This window comes from Eschrichtius robustus, chromosome 2 (assembly GCF_028021215.1).
Source record: "Eschrichtius robustus isolate mEscRob2 chromosome 2, mEscRob2.pri, whole genome shotgun sequence".
NCBI classification, from domain to species: Eukaryota; Metazoa; Chordata; class Mammalia; order Artiodactyla; family Eschrichtiidae; genus Eschrichtius; species Eschrichtius robustus.
In genome coordinates, this window is record NC_090825.1 from 22,500,976 (window position 1) to 22,516,166 (window position 15,191).

A 15,191-nucleotide genomic window follows, 5' to 3' on the forward strand; every position below is an offset into this window, starting at 1 on the left:
AAAAAAGATCTCCAGTTGCAGACAATATTTTGAATTTAAATGACAAAAATTAAGTGCTATGAAATCAAATAGGTGGGTTGGTATGTTTATTAAGGACAGGAGAGTAAAGGAGAACATTATCTTTTAATATCACTCAACAAATATTCATTGAATATCTACCACGTGCTAGAAAATCTGTTAGGTACTAGGGATGCCAGTAGACCAAGTTAGGCATGGTCACTGATCCACCTATATAGAGCTTCCTACAAAGTGGAAGGGTCTACAGGCAATTGCAATGAAATGTGATTAGCAATATAACAAGTACAAGATATTAAGGAAGCAGAGGGTGCTTCCCAGAGGAAGTATAGTCTAAGTGGATAGCTTTCAGTGTCTAAGTAGAGAGGAAGTATGTAAAGTGAAGGGAGAGCACTTTTTAGGACTGAAACAAAATATATGACTGCAGGATAAATTGTTGGTTGGAGGGAGAGTGAGGTGAGAGAGTAAGGAGATGATAAGGGATCAGGCTGTCCTCTCAAAAACAGGTATAAAATATATCTGCCACTGCTATAGTCCATGATATATCAGCTCTTCCTTGATCTATTGTAGTAGCTTCCTAGCCTGCCTCCTGACTTCCCCTCTTTCCCCCACACAGCAGAAGCTTTGAGCTTTAAAATATATATATATATATATATATATATAAATTAAATACATGGTAATAGTTATCTTCTTAAAGCCATCCAATACTTTATATTTTTATCAATATGAAAGGCAATTTGAACCCTGTATCCCAAGCAAGCATCATGTCTTTCCACTACTCTACTTACTGAATTTCAACCACAGTGATCTTTCAATTTCTCAAAATCAACAAGATCTTTCTTATGCAAGCAAGTTCAAATTTACTTTTCTTGTAACCTAAATCCTCTCTTCTATCCTCATGTTTTCACTGGCTGACACATATTCATCCTTTAATTCTCAGCTTCAATATTTTACTTTCAACAAGTTCTTGCCTGGAAGCCCAGTGTAATCTACCTTGTTTATTTGGCTCATCACCATCTGATCAGCACATAGGATTATGACTGGCACATAGTAGGTGCTCAGTAAATATTTGTGGAAATGAATGAGTGGAGGAAAGATAAATAATGCCTAAATAAGAAATATAGAGTTGTAAGCTTGCCTGGGTGCCTTATGTAAATGGATTGGAGAATGTTTGTTTGAAAACAAACAAAATGTAATTAGGAGACAGAGTAATCCCATTATCCCATTGATTGAGGAAGAGATAATGGTGGAAAAGTCTAGGAAGATGAAGGATGACGGGAAAATGCATGGTTTGAAGAGGCATTCTAGACATGTAATTAATGGCACTTTTAAACTGATTGGATGTGGTTAATAAGTGGGGCACAGACAAGAGAATCATGGACGATATCTAATTTTTTGCCTTAGAAAACAAGGTGAATTGTGTCTTTTTTTTTTTTTTTGAGAAGAGAAACAAAGAAACAAACAAAAAAAACCAAGCAAATTTTAATGAAAAGATGTGAACAACCCAATTTTACGTACTTGTTGGACATACAAGTGAAAATGTCCAGATAACAGTGATATATGAGGACTTGCTCAGAAGAGCAATCTAAACACGAGATATGATGATGCAGTCATTTCTGTTATGGCGGATAACTGGAAGCATGCTATTGAATGAGTTCGCTTTGACAGAGCTTTGGGGAAAAAGAAAATAAGATTCTTAAGACATTAAAATGTTAAAAAAAAATTAAAGGAAGTAGAGACTGCAAAGGAAACCAGAAGAAATGGCTTTGGACAAAACTATGGGAAATTGATATCATAAAATGCAAAGGATGAAAATGCTTGCTGTGTGAGGATACAATCCACAGACTCAATGCAGAGTGCCCTTCAGCTGAAGAGTTCATTGCATTCTTCACCAAGATGATTGGCAAAACAGTTTTATTTCATTCTGGGTGCCGTGGCTAAAATGCAGAGTTTAAGGCTGAATGGGATTATAAAACAATAGGATGAAAAAGTTTTTTCAACAGCTCTACCTTATAAAGGGAAAGAGAAAAAACAATAGCAGAGAGAGGGGATTTTATGTACAAAGTATTTTTTGACAATGAAGAGACATTTGTATCGTTAACTTTCTCTGGGAAGGATCTAATTTAGAAGGAGTAGCAGAAGAAAGTTGATTATTGTAAAAGGGACAGCCCACTCATGAGACGGCAGGAATATGTGAGAATCGTAATCCAGATGGATGAATAGGTTTAGGAAATAGGATAGACAGTAGGGATTGATGAAAATGTTAAAGTTTAGTGGCAAGAAAATGGTTCCATTTTTATCTAGAGTCTTTTATTTTCTCTGAAAAGTGGAATTAATGTCACTTAGAGTGAGACAAAGTGGGCTCATCAAAGATAACAGAAGACTAAAGTTTTGAAATGGCTACATGACACTGCGCTGGATAATGAAAATTATTAGACTGATGTTTTCTTATTTGCTATGTGTTTAACTAAATTCTACTTTATATTCCTATCAATTTCAAAATGTTTAAAATGCTTCTATTGTGTAAATTTGCATGAACTAGAATAATTGAATATTGTAGAATAAAGAGTTAATAATATCACACATATATCTTATTCTTTTCTCCATAGCCAGTTGAAAAATCTAGTGGGATTGTCTAAACCTGCATTTCTCAAATGGGAGGGAGTTGTAGGAAGAGGCAAGTCATGATCAGTTTTAAAGGAGCAGACTTTTGCTTTGGGATGAAGCTGACCAGTGCACTTGAATAAACACTTTCAGGTGAAACTGACTGGCCTTTCTTCTCCTCTATGCAACTAATCTTTTAATGTAAAGAAAAGCATTAAAATTGTTGTCTTAAATAGTTCCAGATTATATTAATACTCCAGTTTTATTTTTATAACTGCCTTAAATGAGAATTTAATATACTTAATTTTGAAACACACAAAAAACACTTTAAAAACATTTTCAACTTTATAATGCTGCCTAGGGATAGCTTAGGCCCTGCTATGTCAAGATAGTCAGAGATCTATTATTTCTAGAAATCTGTTCTTATCTAAATGGATAAATGAGCAATTATTGCATTCAAAGAAAGTAACTGCATTATAGAATACAAAAACAAAACAAATAAATCCCAAATTCTTACACATCAGCTTTTTATAGTCAGTGCAAGAAACTCTAATGGGAAAAAATACATCAAAATATGTTGTATTGCTTTTGCTATTATGCTTCTATATCAACCTCTAGAGAAAGTATTATTATTAATAGTAGTTATTTCTCTTGAAACTATATTGCCTTTCCAATAAAATATAATCCACAAGTCTTGAACTTTATAAAAGTAGCCTGGAAATACATGTTATAATAGCAAAGGTATCTCTGGTTTTCCTCTCCAAAAATCAGAAAAGTAATTACAGGACTTGCTGCCTATGCGAAATCCCCCTGATAATTTTACTAAATATTTTTTCTTTCCTAAACTATTGAGTAGTTTTACTTTTTGCCATCTGATAAGGAATTGTGAACTAGCTTTTGGTTTTAACCAAACAGGAACAATTTTTGGAAACATTTTTAAGAGTGGGAGTCTCTGTATAAACAGATAATATCTTACACTGTATATTTTCTTGATTACTTGAAAATATGCATATTTTCATCATTGTTTGAAAATATGCACTCCAGATTTTCTCTTATTCAGTTATGCTCAAATGACATTGAAAAGCAAACAAAACACTTTATTTAATTATATGAGTTAGTGAAATGCAGCTTAAATAAATATATATTAACTTCATGAAGCAAGCTTTTTATAAAGTTGAAGATTTTTCAGTTTTTGACTAACTTGTCTACTGTAATAATCAGTTAAGATCTACTTGGGATTGGAATTCTGTATTTTGGGAGTACTGAGAAAAAAATGTAGAAGACGTTTGAAATTACTTGATGATATAAGAAATATTTAAGATTTTTAAACATTTATCTACAAATAACATAATTATATAATATATGGTAAAACCACTTATAAATGTTTATGTTTTCTATACAGAGAAAACAATAGAACAATTAAGCAAAGTAGACAGTTTTTATTTTAGCCCATGATGGATTCCATTATTTCTTTCAAATGAATTTGACCATCTATATTGATGTCATAAGCCATCCTGGACGCCACTGTATTCTATACAGGGGTAGGTATGCCCTTGAATGAGAAAGTATGCTATTTTTTTCAGAATACCCTAAGTCACTACTCAAAATTATCCCAGTAAAATTATATCAATGGCTTCTGTGGAGGTAGGTAGCCCTTTTTCCTATATGCCCTGAAAAATGCTGTTGTTTGCTTGCTTATTCCATATCATTTCCTGTATCTAGGCTGAATCTATTTCTTTGTCTATTTCTTCTCTACCATTATGTGCTCTATAATATTATGTGCTCAGGAAGAGTTCTCATCTCTGCCCAGAAAGAATCGTTTACAGACTGGAGTTGAAGATAGAAAGGGTTCCTTAGATAGAAGTGGAGATATAATGATGCTTCATGGTATAAAACAGTGAATTCTTTCTTCACCTTAACAGCTAATGAAACACTTCTTGTTTAACCAAAGAGAACCAAGAAGCTGTAAGACTGCTTAGGAGGAAATACTTATGTGTGTGAGCGATTTAAATCATGAGAAAACAGCCTTTTATTAATGTGCAATTTTTTTGACTGATCCTTTGCATTTTTCCAATATTTACAATTATTTCAGTAATGTAAAACAAGGTTTATAATTAAACTTATAAATTTAACATTTACATAAAATAGACCAAAAGAAATAAGCTAAATTCAAAATGATTTATTCAGCTAAGGGCAGGATTGGGCGTGTGTGAGTAGCTTTTGAATTCTTTTATAGCTGCTTAGCCTAAAAAGGACAGTAAATTACACATTGGCAGTTGTGATTATTAGTAGAACTACTGCATTTTGTGTGGAAAATATATATTTTGTAGAATTGGCACATAAAAATAATTCAGTTTGCTTGATTTCAAGCACTTCTGCCAATACATTAGATATAATCAGTTTACAATGTATTTAGGATTGATGGGCTAGAATACTTTTTTTTTTTTTAAGATTTTACTCATTGTTTAAGGGCCATATATCAAGGATCTACTGTTTCTAGGCTGTTGACTATGTACTGAATCTAAAGTTGTGGCTAAATCTATATCGATATTTCCTGTATATCTATATCTATCTATATATCTCCCTTACCTCACAGAGCTTTGAGTTTAACAGGAGAAAAAGAGGGCAGAAAATTAATAACAGAAAATATTCTACATGCTACAGCAACATAAGGGAACAACTGGGATTAAATATGAAAGAATATTTAGGCATCTAGTATAACTTATTATTATTTATTTATTTATTTAACATCTTTATTGGAGTATAATTGCTTTACAATGTTGTGTTAGTTTCTGCTGTATAGCAAACTGAATCAGCTATATGTATACATATATGCCCATATCCCCTCCCACTTGCTGATTCCCACTAGCTATTTTACATTTGGTAGTGTATATATGTCAGTGCTACCCTCTCACTTCATACCAGCTACACTTCCCCCTCCCTGTGTCCTCAAGTCCATTCTCTATGTCTTTGTCTTTATTCCTGTCCTGTCCCCAGGTACATCAGAACTTTTTTTTTTTTTTAGATTCCATATATATGTGTTAGCATATGGTATTTGTTTTTCGTTTTCTGAATTACTTCACTCTGTATGACAGACTCTATGTCCATCCACCTCACTACAAATAACTCAGTTTCATTTCTTTTTATGGCTGAGTAATATTCCATTGTATATATGTGCCATATATTCTTTATCCATTCATCTGAAGATGGATACTTAGGTTGCTTCCATGTCCTGGCTATTTTAAATAGAGCTGCAATGAACACTGTGGTACATGACTCTTTTTGAATTGTGGTTTTCTCAGGGTATATGCCCAGTAGTGGGATTGCTGGGTCATATGGTAGTTCTATTTTTAGTTTTCTAAGGAACCTCCATACTATACTCCATAGTGGTTGTATCAACTTACATTCCCACAAAAAGTGCAAGAGGGTTCCCTCTTCTCCACACCCTCTCCAACATTTATTGTTTATAGATTTTTTGATGATGGCCATTCTGACTGGTGTGAAGTGATACCTCATTGTAGTTTTGATTTGCATTTCTCTAATGATTAGTGATGCTGAGCATTCTTTCATGTGTTTGTTGGCAATCTGTATATCTTCTTTGGAGAAATGTCTATTTAGGTCTACTGCCCATTTTTGGATTGGGTTGGTTTTCTTTTTTTTGATATTGAGCTGCATGAGCTGCTTGTATATTTTGGAGATTAATCCTTTGTGAGTTGCTTCGTTTGCAAACATTTTCTCCCATTCTGAGGGCTGTCTTTTCGTCTTGCTTATGGTTTCCTTTGCTGTGCAAAAGTCTTTAAGTTTCGTTAGGTTCCATTTGTTCATTTTTGTTTTTATTTCCATTTCTCTAGGAGGTGGGTCAAAAAGGATCTTGCTGTGATTTATGTCAAAGAGTGTTCTTCCTATGTTTTCCTCTAAGTGTTTTATAGTGTCTGGCCTTACATTTAGGTCCTTAATCCATTTGGAGTTTATTTTTGTGTATGGTGTTAGGAAGTGTTCTAATTTTATTCTTTTACATGTAGCTGTCCAGTTTTCCCAGCACCACTTATTGAAGAGGCTGTCTTATCTCCATTGTATATTCTTGCCTCTTTTATCAAAGATAAGGTGACCATATGTGCGTGGGTTTATCTCTGGGCTTTCTATCCTGTTCCATTGATCTATCTTTCTGTTTTTGTGCCAGTACCATACTGTCTTGATTACTGTAGCTCTGTAGTATAGTCTGAAGTCAGGGAGCCTGATTCCTCCAGCTCCGTTTTCTTTCTCAAGATTGCTTTGGCTATTCGGGGTCTTTTGTGTTGCCATCGAAATTGTGAAATTTTTTGTTCTAGTTCTGTGAAAAATGCCAGTGGTAGTTTGATAGGGATTGCATTGAATCTGTAGATTGCTTTGGGTAGTATAGTCGTTTTCACAATGTTGATTCTTCCAATCCAAGAACATGGTAGATCTCTCCATCTGTTTGTATCATCTTTCATTTCATTCATCAGTGTCTTACAGTTTTCTGCATACATGCCTTTTGTCTCCTTAGGTAGGTTTATGCCTAGGTATTTTATTCTTTTTGTTGCAATGGTAAATGGGAGTGTATCTTTAATTTCTCTTTCAGATTTTCATCATTAGTGTATAGGAATGTAGCCTCCATGTGTTTGTATCCTGCTACTTTACCAAATCATTGATTAGCTCTAGTAGTTTTCTGGTAGCTTCTTTAGGATTCTCTATGTATAGTAACATGTCATCTGCAAACAGTGACAGCTTTACTTCTCCTTTTCCGATTTGGATTCCTTTTATTTCTTTTTCTTCTCTGATTGCTGTGGCTAAAACTTCCAAAGCTATGTTGAATAATAACAGTGCAAGTGGGCAAACTTGTCTTGTTCTTGATCTTAGAGGAAATGGTTTCAGTTTTTCATCATTGAGAACAATGTTGGCTGTGGGTTTGTCATATATGGCCTTTATTATTTTGATGAAGGTTCCCTCTATGCCTACTTTCTGGAGAGTTTTTATCATAAATGGGTGTTCAATTTTGTCAAAAGCTTTTTTTGTGTCTATTGAGATTATCATATGGTTTTTATCCTTCAATTTGTTAATACGGTGTATCACATTGATTGATTTGTGTATATTGAAAAATCCTTGCATTCCTGGGATAAACCCCACTTGATCATGGTGTATGGATCCTTTTAATGTGCTGTTGGATTCCGTTTGCTAGTATTTTGTTGAGGATTTCTGCATCTGTGTTCATCTGTGATACTGGCCTGTAGTTTTCTTTTTTTGTGACTTCTTTGTCTGGTTTTGGTATCAGGGTGATGGTGGCCTTGTAGAATGAGTTTGGAAGAGTTCCTCCCTCTGCTATATTTTGGAAGAGTTTGAGACGGATACATGTTAGCTCTTCTCTAAATCTTTGATAGAATTCTCCTGTGAAGCCAGCTGGTCCTGGGCTTTTGTTTGTTGGAAGATTTTCAATCACAGTTTCAATTTCAGTGTTTGTGATTGGTCTGTTTATATTTTCTATTTCTTCCAGGTTCAGTCTCAGAAAGTTGTGCTTTTCTAAGAATCTGTCCATTTCTTCCAGGTTGTCCATTTTATTGGCATATATTTGCTTGTAGTAATCTCTCATGATCCTTTGTATTTCTGCAGTGTCAGTTGTTACTTCTCCTTTTCATTCTAATTCTGTTGATTTGAGTCTTGCCCCTTTTTTTCTTGATGAGTCTGGCTAATGGTTTATCAATTTTGTTTATCTTCTCAAAGAACCAGCTTTTAGTTTTATTGATCTTTGCTATTGTTCCCTTCATTTCTTTTTCATTTATTTCTGATCTGATCTTTATTATTAGTTTCCTTCTGCTAACTTTGGAGGGTTTTTTTTTTTTTTGTCCTTCTTTCTCTAATTGCTTTAGGTGTAAGGTTAGGTTGTTTGAGTTTTTTCTTGTTTCTTGAGGTAGGATTGTATTGCTATAAACTTCCATCTTAGAACTGTTTTGGTAGCAATCCATAGGTTTTGGGTCATCGTGTTTTCATTGTCATTTGTTTCTAGGTATTTTTTGATTTCCCACTTTGATTTCTTCAGTGATCTCTTGGTTATTTAGTAGCATATTGTTTAGCCTCCATGTGTTTGTATGTTTTACAGTATTTTTCCTGTATTTGCATCTAGTCTCATAGTGTTGTGGTCAGAAAAGATAATTGATATGATTTTAATTTTCTTAAATTTACTGAGGCATGATTTGTGACCCAATATATGATCTATCCTGGAGAATGTTCCATGAGCACTTGAGGAGAAAAATATTCTGTTGTTTTTGGATGGAATGTCCTATAAATATCAATTAAGTCCATCTTGTTTAATGTGTCATTTAAAGCTGTGTTTCTTTATTTATTTTCATTTTGGATGATCTGTCCATTGGTGAAAGTGGGGTGTTAAAGTCCCCTACTATTATTATGTTGCTGTCAATTTCCCCTTTTATGGCTGTTAGCATTTGCCTTATGTATTGAGGTGCCCTATTTTGGGTGCGTAAATATTTACAATTGTTATATCTTCTTCTTGGTTTGATCCCTTGATCATTATGTAGTGTTCTTGGTCTCTTGTAATAGTGTTTATGTTAAAGTCTATTTTGTCTGATATGAGAATTGCTACTCCAGCTTTCTTTTGATTTCCCTTTGCATGGGATATCTTTTTCCATCCCCTCACTTTCAGTCTGTATGTGTCCGTAAGTCTGAAGTGGGACTCTTGTAGACATCATATATATGGGTCTTGTTTTTCTATCCATTCAGCCAGTCTATGTTTTTGGTTGGAGATTTAAACCATTTACATTTAAGGTAGTTATCGATATGTATGTTCCTATTACCATTTTCTCAATTGTTTTGGGTTTTTTATTGTAGGTCTTTTCCTTCTCTTGTGTTTCCTACCTAGAGAAGTTCCGTTAGCGTATGTTGTAAAGCTGGTTTGGTTATGCTGAATTCTCTTAGCTTTTGCTTGTCTGTAAAGGTTTTAATTTCTCTGTTGAATCTGAGTGAGATCCTTGCTGGGTAGAGTAATCTTGGTTGTAGGTTTTTCCCTTTCATCACTTTAAATATGTCCTGCCACTCCCTTCTGGCTTGCAGAGTTTCTGCTGAAAGATCAGCTGTTAACCCTATGGGGTTTCCCTTGTATGTTATTTGTTGCTTTTTCCTTGCTGCTTTTAACATTTTTTCTTTGTATTTAATTTTTGATAGTTTGATTAATATGTGTCTTGGCGTGTTTCTCCTTGGATTTATCCTGTATGGGACTGTCTGCGCTTCCTGGACTTGATTGAGTATTTCCTTTCCCATGTTAGGGAAGTTTTCAACTATAATCTCTTCAAATATTTTCTCAGACCCTTCCTTTTTCTCTTCTTCTTTTGGGACCCCTATAATTCGAATGTTGGTGTGTTTAACATTGTCCCAGAGCTCTCTGAGACTGTCCTCAATTCTTTTCATTCTTTTTTCTTTATTCTGCTCTGTGGTAGTTATTTCCACGATTTTATCTTCCAGGTTACTTATCTGTTTTTCTGCCTCCGTTATTCTGCTATTGAGCTCGTTTAGGAGGTGCTCTGCCTTCTGTGGGCAAACAGGGAAGTAATCCCCTTTCCTTGTGCACCCTGAAACAATGGTCTCTTGCCTCTTAGGCAGGTCCAGACTTTTTCCCGGACTCCCTCCCAGCTAGCTATGGCACACTAACCCCCTTCAGGCTGTGTTCACACAGCCAACTCCAGTCTTTTCCCTGGGATCTGAACACTGAAGCCTGAGCCTCACCCCCCTGTCCCCCTCCCCCCCACAGCGGGTGAGCAGACAAGCCTCTCAGGCTTATGAGTGCTGGTTGGCGCCAATACTCTGTGCGGGAATCTCTCCACTTTTTGCCCTCTGCACCCCTATTGCTGTGCTCTCCTCCGTGGCTCCGAAGCTTCCCCCCCACCCACCCTCTGTCACCGCCAGAGAAGGGGCTTCCTAGTGTGTGGAAACTTTTCTTCCTTCACAGCTTCCTCCCAGAGGTGCAGGTCCCGTCCCTATTCTTTTGTCTCTGATTTTTCTTTTTTTCTTTTGCCCTACCCAGGTATGTGGGGATTTTCTTGCCTTTTGGGAAGTCTGAGGTTTTCTGCCAGTGTTCAGTAGGTGTTCCGCAGGAGTTGTTACACATGTAGCTGTATTTTTGTTTTATTTGTGGGGAGGAAGGTGATCTCCACGTCTTACCCCTCTGCCATCTTGAAGGTCTCCATCTAGCATACTTTAGATGGAGGTTATAAACTGGGAAAGAGACCTAAGGTTGTTTAAAATTTGAACAGACTGTCAACATTTAAAAATTGATATTAGAGAGGAAAGTCTGTTTTCCTGGACTCTTTTGAAAAGCTGGAAGATGTGACAATACTGGGCAAATTCCCATGTGATAGTGGTCCACTGGGTCTGAGAGGAGGCACCCCTGTTAGACAAGGGACATATCAGTCGAATCTATGTATTCCACTATCCCATATTTACAGATTTACACTGAGGCTGACAATTGACGTTTTCATTTGCTATCCAGCCAGTTAAAATATAGTTTGTATATAAAAAAGTAAAAACTACACAAAGAAAGAAAACAACAACAACAACAACGAAACACTTGGTTTTCTTGAATAACAGGCCTTTGTAGTTATGTGTGATTCTTCTAGAGCAAGGAATTTAAAGCTTTCTGAAGGAAGTGATATATAAGCTGAAACCTGAAGGAGGAACAAAGAAACAACACAGGTGAATTTAGCTGTTAGGCATTTATTCTCTCAAATAATAAATACTCAAAGTACCTAATATGTGGCAGGCATTGTGGTATATTGGTTTGGACATATACTTAGTTCCTGCTCTCATGGAGTTCACAGTCCACAAAGGAAAATGTATGTGCCAGACCCAGGATTTGGCAGGCATGAAATATGGAATTTGAATAAATTCACTATGGTTGAAGGTAGAGCCTGAGGGTGAAAAATGTTGATACATTACTTTGAAAAGAGAGATAGGATTTACACTGAAGCCCTTATAAGCCATGTTAAGAAAATATGACTTTTTCTAAAGACAAATAAATGAGAAGGCACTGCACGATTTTAGGTAACTAACGTAACTCTGTGTGTGTGTGTGTGTGTTACACTTGATAAGGATATCTTTGACTGCAGATTGGAGAGTTATTAAGAGAGGTGGAGCATGGAAGCATGTAGTCTGGTTAGTTTACTGTATCAGTAACAAAAGTGGGAGTGACTGTGGGCTGAAGTAGTTAAGATGGAGATGGTCAGGAGTGAACTGAATAAAGAGTTGCATGGTTCAGAAATAAGCATGAATATAGAGACATTCACCTCATCTTTCTCAGTGGCTAATACATTTCCTGGTACATAGGAGACATCAGCAATTTTGTTATAAATTATTTTGTTATAAGTTGTCTTATTTGTTATAAATTGTGCCTGGCTCACAATAGGCCCTCAATCAATAGCATCAATGTGACAGACGAAGAAAGGTATTGATTGAAATGGCAATGAACATAAGCTCTGGAATCAGACTGTTTGAATTCAGATTTCAGACAATGTTGTTTAATTTGATTCCGACTTTCATCAGCTGTGTAACATGGAGGCACATTATTTAACTTTATTGTGCCTCAGTTTCCTCAGTTGTAAAATAGGGCTTATATTGGTGCAAGGATTCAGTGTGATACTGCATGCAAAGGGCTTAGAGCAGTGCTTATCAAACACGGAGAGGTCAGAAGTCCTGGGTCTGTCCTAATTAGCAAGATGGGCAGTTGTGCCTCTCTAACCTTTGATCCAAGTGAGTACAACCTAAGAGAAATTCTAGACACCAAAAAATAGCTGGATATGAAAATATGAAGAGGGACAGTAAAGGCACGATAGAATATGGGTGGTGTAGTTACCATAGGCAACTCTTACAGTTCTAAGCCTATTAGAAACAGAAAAAAGATGGTTAAATACATCAGCGAAACTGTAGTTTCTCATGAACAATAATGTTCAGAGTAACAGAGAAATGTAACCAGACCAGAAAGTAGGATTACCTTAAATTACAATTACAATTACCTTAAATTACCTTAAAGCACAATTACAAAGGAGAGGAGCTACCAGAGAGCAGAAATAAGGAGAGTGCTCACACTGATTTGTCCTTCCTTTTAGATTTGAAAAACCATTCAACAGACAAAAGACAATAGACCAAAGAGTAACTCACTTGTTTGAAGTTAGCCACTGGTCTAAATAGATGTTGCCTTATGTAATAATGAGTAAAATTTATTGAGATGCAGCAAACTAACCAGTGATGCTGGCAAAGGAGCCTCCAGAAAGATTGAAAAACAATCATAAAATATAAGTGATCAAAATATTTGAGTGGAAAAATTTTGATGTTTTCAGATTAAAGGGGCTTTTCTAAAGTAAGACCTTATCTTGACCAGTGACAGCCCCTCCTTCCCTAAAGGTAGAACCTGAATCGGAGGCTTGCAAATAGTTAATTTCCAAAGCAATATTAGGGAGTGAGCAATACAGAAATGGAACAGAGAGAGCAAAAATAAAAAGATAAAGAATTAGTTATGAAGGATGGTTTATGAAGTTGGTCACCAATTTGACAACTGATGTTTAATCCTGTGTGACATTCTGTGGAGCCTTTGTAAAAGAATAGCAGAACTATACACAAGGGTTGGGTTATTAAAGGGGAACCCTTATCCACTGTCCAGCATCCATCATTGGTCAAACATGGCATTTACAGGGTTCCTCTGTGAATGGCAGTTGTGTCACTTGGAAAAGTTTTAAGGCTGGCAGCAAAAGGCACTGCAGCCATGTGCTGGTAGGGTGAACGTGTGAAGTAGGTAAAATCTGCTCTGAACCAATCAATTCGACATTGGCAGTCAGGGCTGGAAAGATTTAAGTGATCTACAAAAGGAGGCTAATACAGTCCCTAACATTATTAGGGAAAAGTGTTAACTATAAGAATGAGGAACATATCCTATAAGTCTTCAGTGAAGGAGATTTTCTTCAGTCACTTCAAAATTTTTTTGCCTCAGACTCCTAAACAATAATGAATACTGCAAGAATGAGAAGAGTTTTACTCTGCTTTATTTGGAAGCTATTATTACCCAATAACTTTATTCTCAGCAAATGAGTAAAGATTGTTTTTGTTGCAGTTGATGTTTTTGTTGTTGTTCTTAAAATGATGATAGAAAGACATTCTTGTACATGAAAGGGCTCAGATATCATTAGAGTCTTATACTCCTGGACAAAATAATTATCTAAAGTTACTTTTCAGGCAAGGAGGGTAGAATATGAAAAGGAACTGCAACAATGCAGAAGAGAAAGTATGAAAGAACAGGAAGTAAACACTGTGAGGAGACAGAGAACCCTATAAAGTCTCACCTACTCATTTTATCTAGACTACTATATTCCCTCTCCTTATTTTCTATCATAGTCAAACCATTCATTTCCTTCCTAAAGCTTACTGTTAATATTTTAAAATATTTATGTGTATAATAGATGAATTATTCTTAATCTCCACTAAATTATAAGGACCAGGAGCACTAAAAGTATATCTTTTCTTTACCATTCTACAGTCAAGGCCGTGTTCATTGTGTCAAATTATATGTTTATTGAATGAATTAATGCATTAATTTCCAGCTAATGGCAGGGGAGAGTGAAATTGTACTCCCAAATAGCATAATGTTCCACAAACTCAAAGAGACTTTGAAGTTGCTTGATTTGTCTTAGAAATTCAAGCACATTTTGAATTTTATTACCCACTCTATCCATGTTTGTACTGATTAACCAAAATAATGGTTTAATTTGCTTATCTGGAATAACATTCTTGCTTTAGCGAGATGGCGAATGTTTACTAATTAACAATTCAGCCCCTCCAGTGCTGCCTGCCTCTATTTAGAAGAAAAATGATAAAAATCTAAATATAATATATAATTAATGTTTTACTAGATAAATTCACACTTTTGAATAGCAGACATGTTTTTAGCTTTCAAATGGCTTTTAGAAATTTGATAAATCAAGATTTAAGGGTTCCTCCTCCCTTCTCCTGCAGAGTCTGCTCTCTCATATTTGAGTATCATGAAGCCTTAATCCCTTGCTTAACCATAAAACAATTTAAAATACATATATTTCAGGTATTACCAATATATAAAAGAGCCCTGCCATTTTGAATTTTTATATATAGGACATGAAGTGTGAGAGTCACCTAGCTTCTGGCTGGTGAGCATTTTCCTCATTCCTTCCTGGGCATCATAGATGAGTAGACTCTTAGTAAAGTCTGATTTAAATTCTGATTCTTAGCATACTTTCACATTCTGCTCCTCAAAGTGTGCAGCAATTAAAACACACACACATACTTATGAAATACTCAATTATCCAAATCATAAGTTAATAATTATAGTGAAGAGAATTGCATAGCTTCTACCAAAGACGTACCTTGCCACTCTTATTTAACACACCAGCCCTTCCTAACATACCCACATGTGCTGATAATGGGATTTAAACAAGGCACTTCTTTCTCATTCTATACCCTCCATGATAACAAGGACTCAGTCTTCTCAATCTGCTTTCCTTATTTATGCTATCTCCTTATTCCCTTAAAAA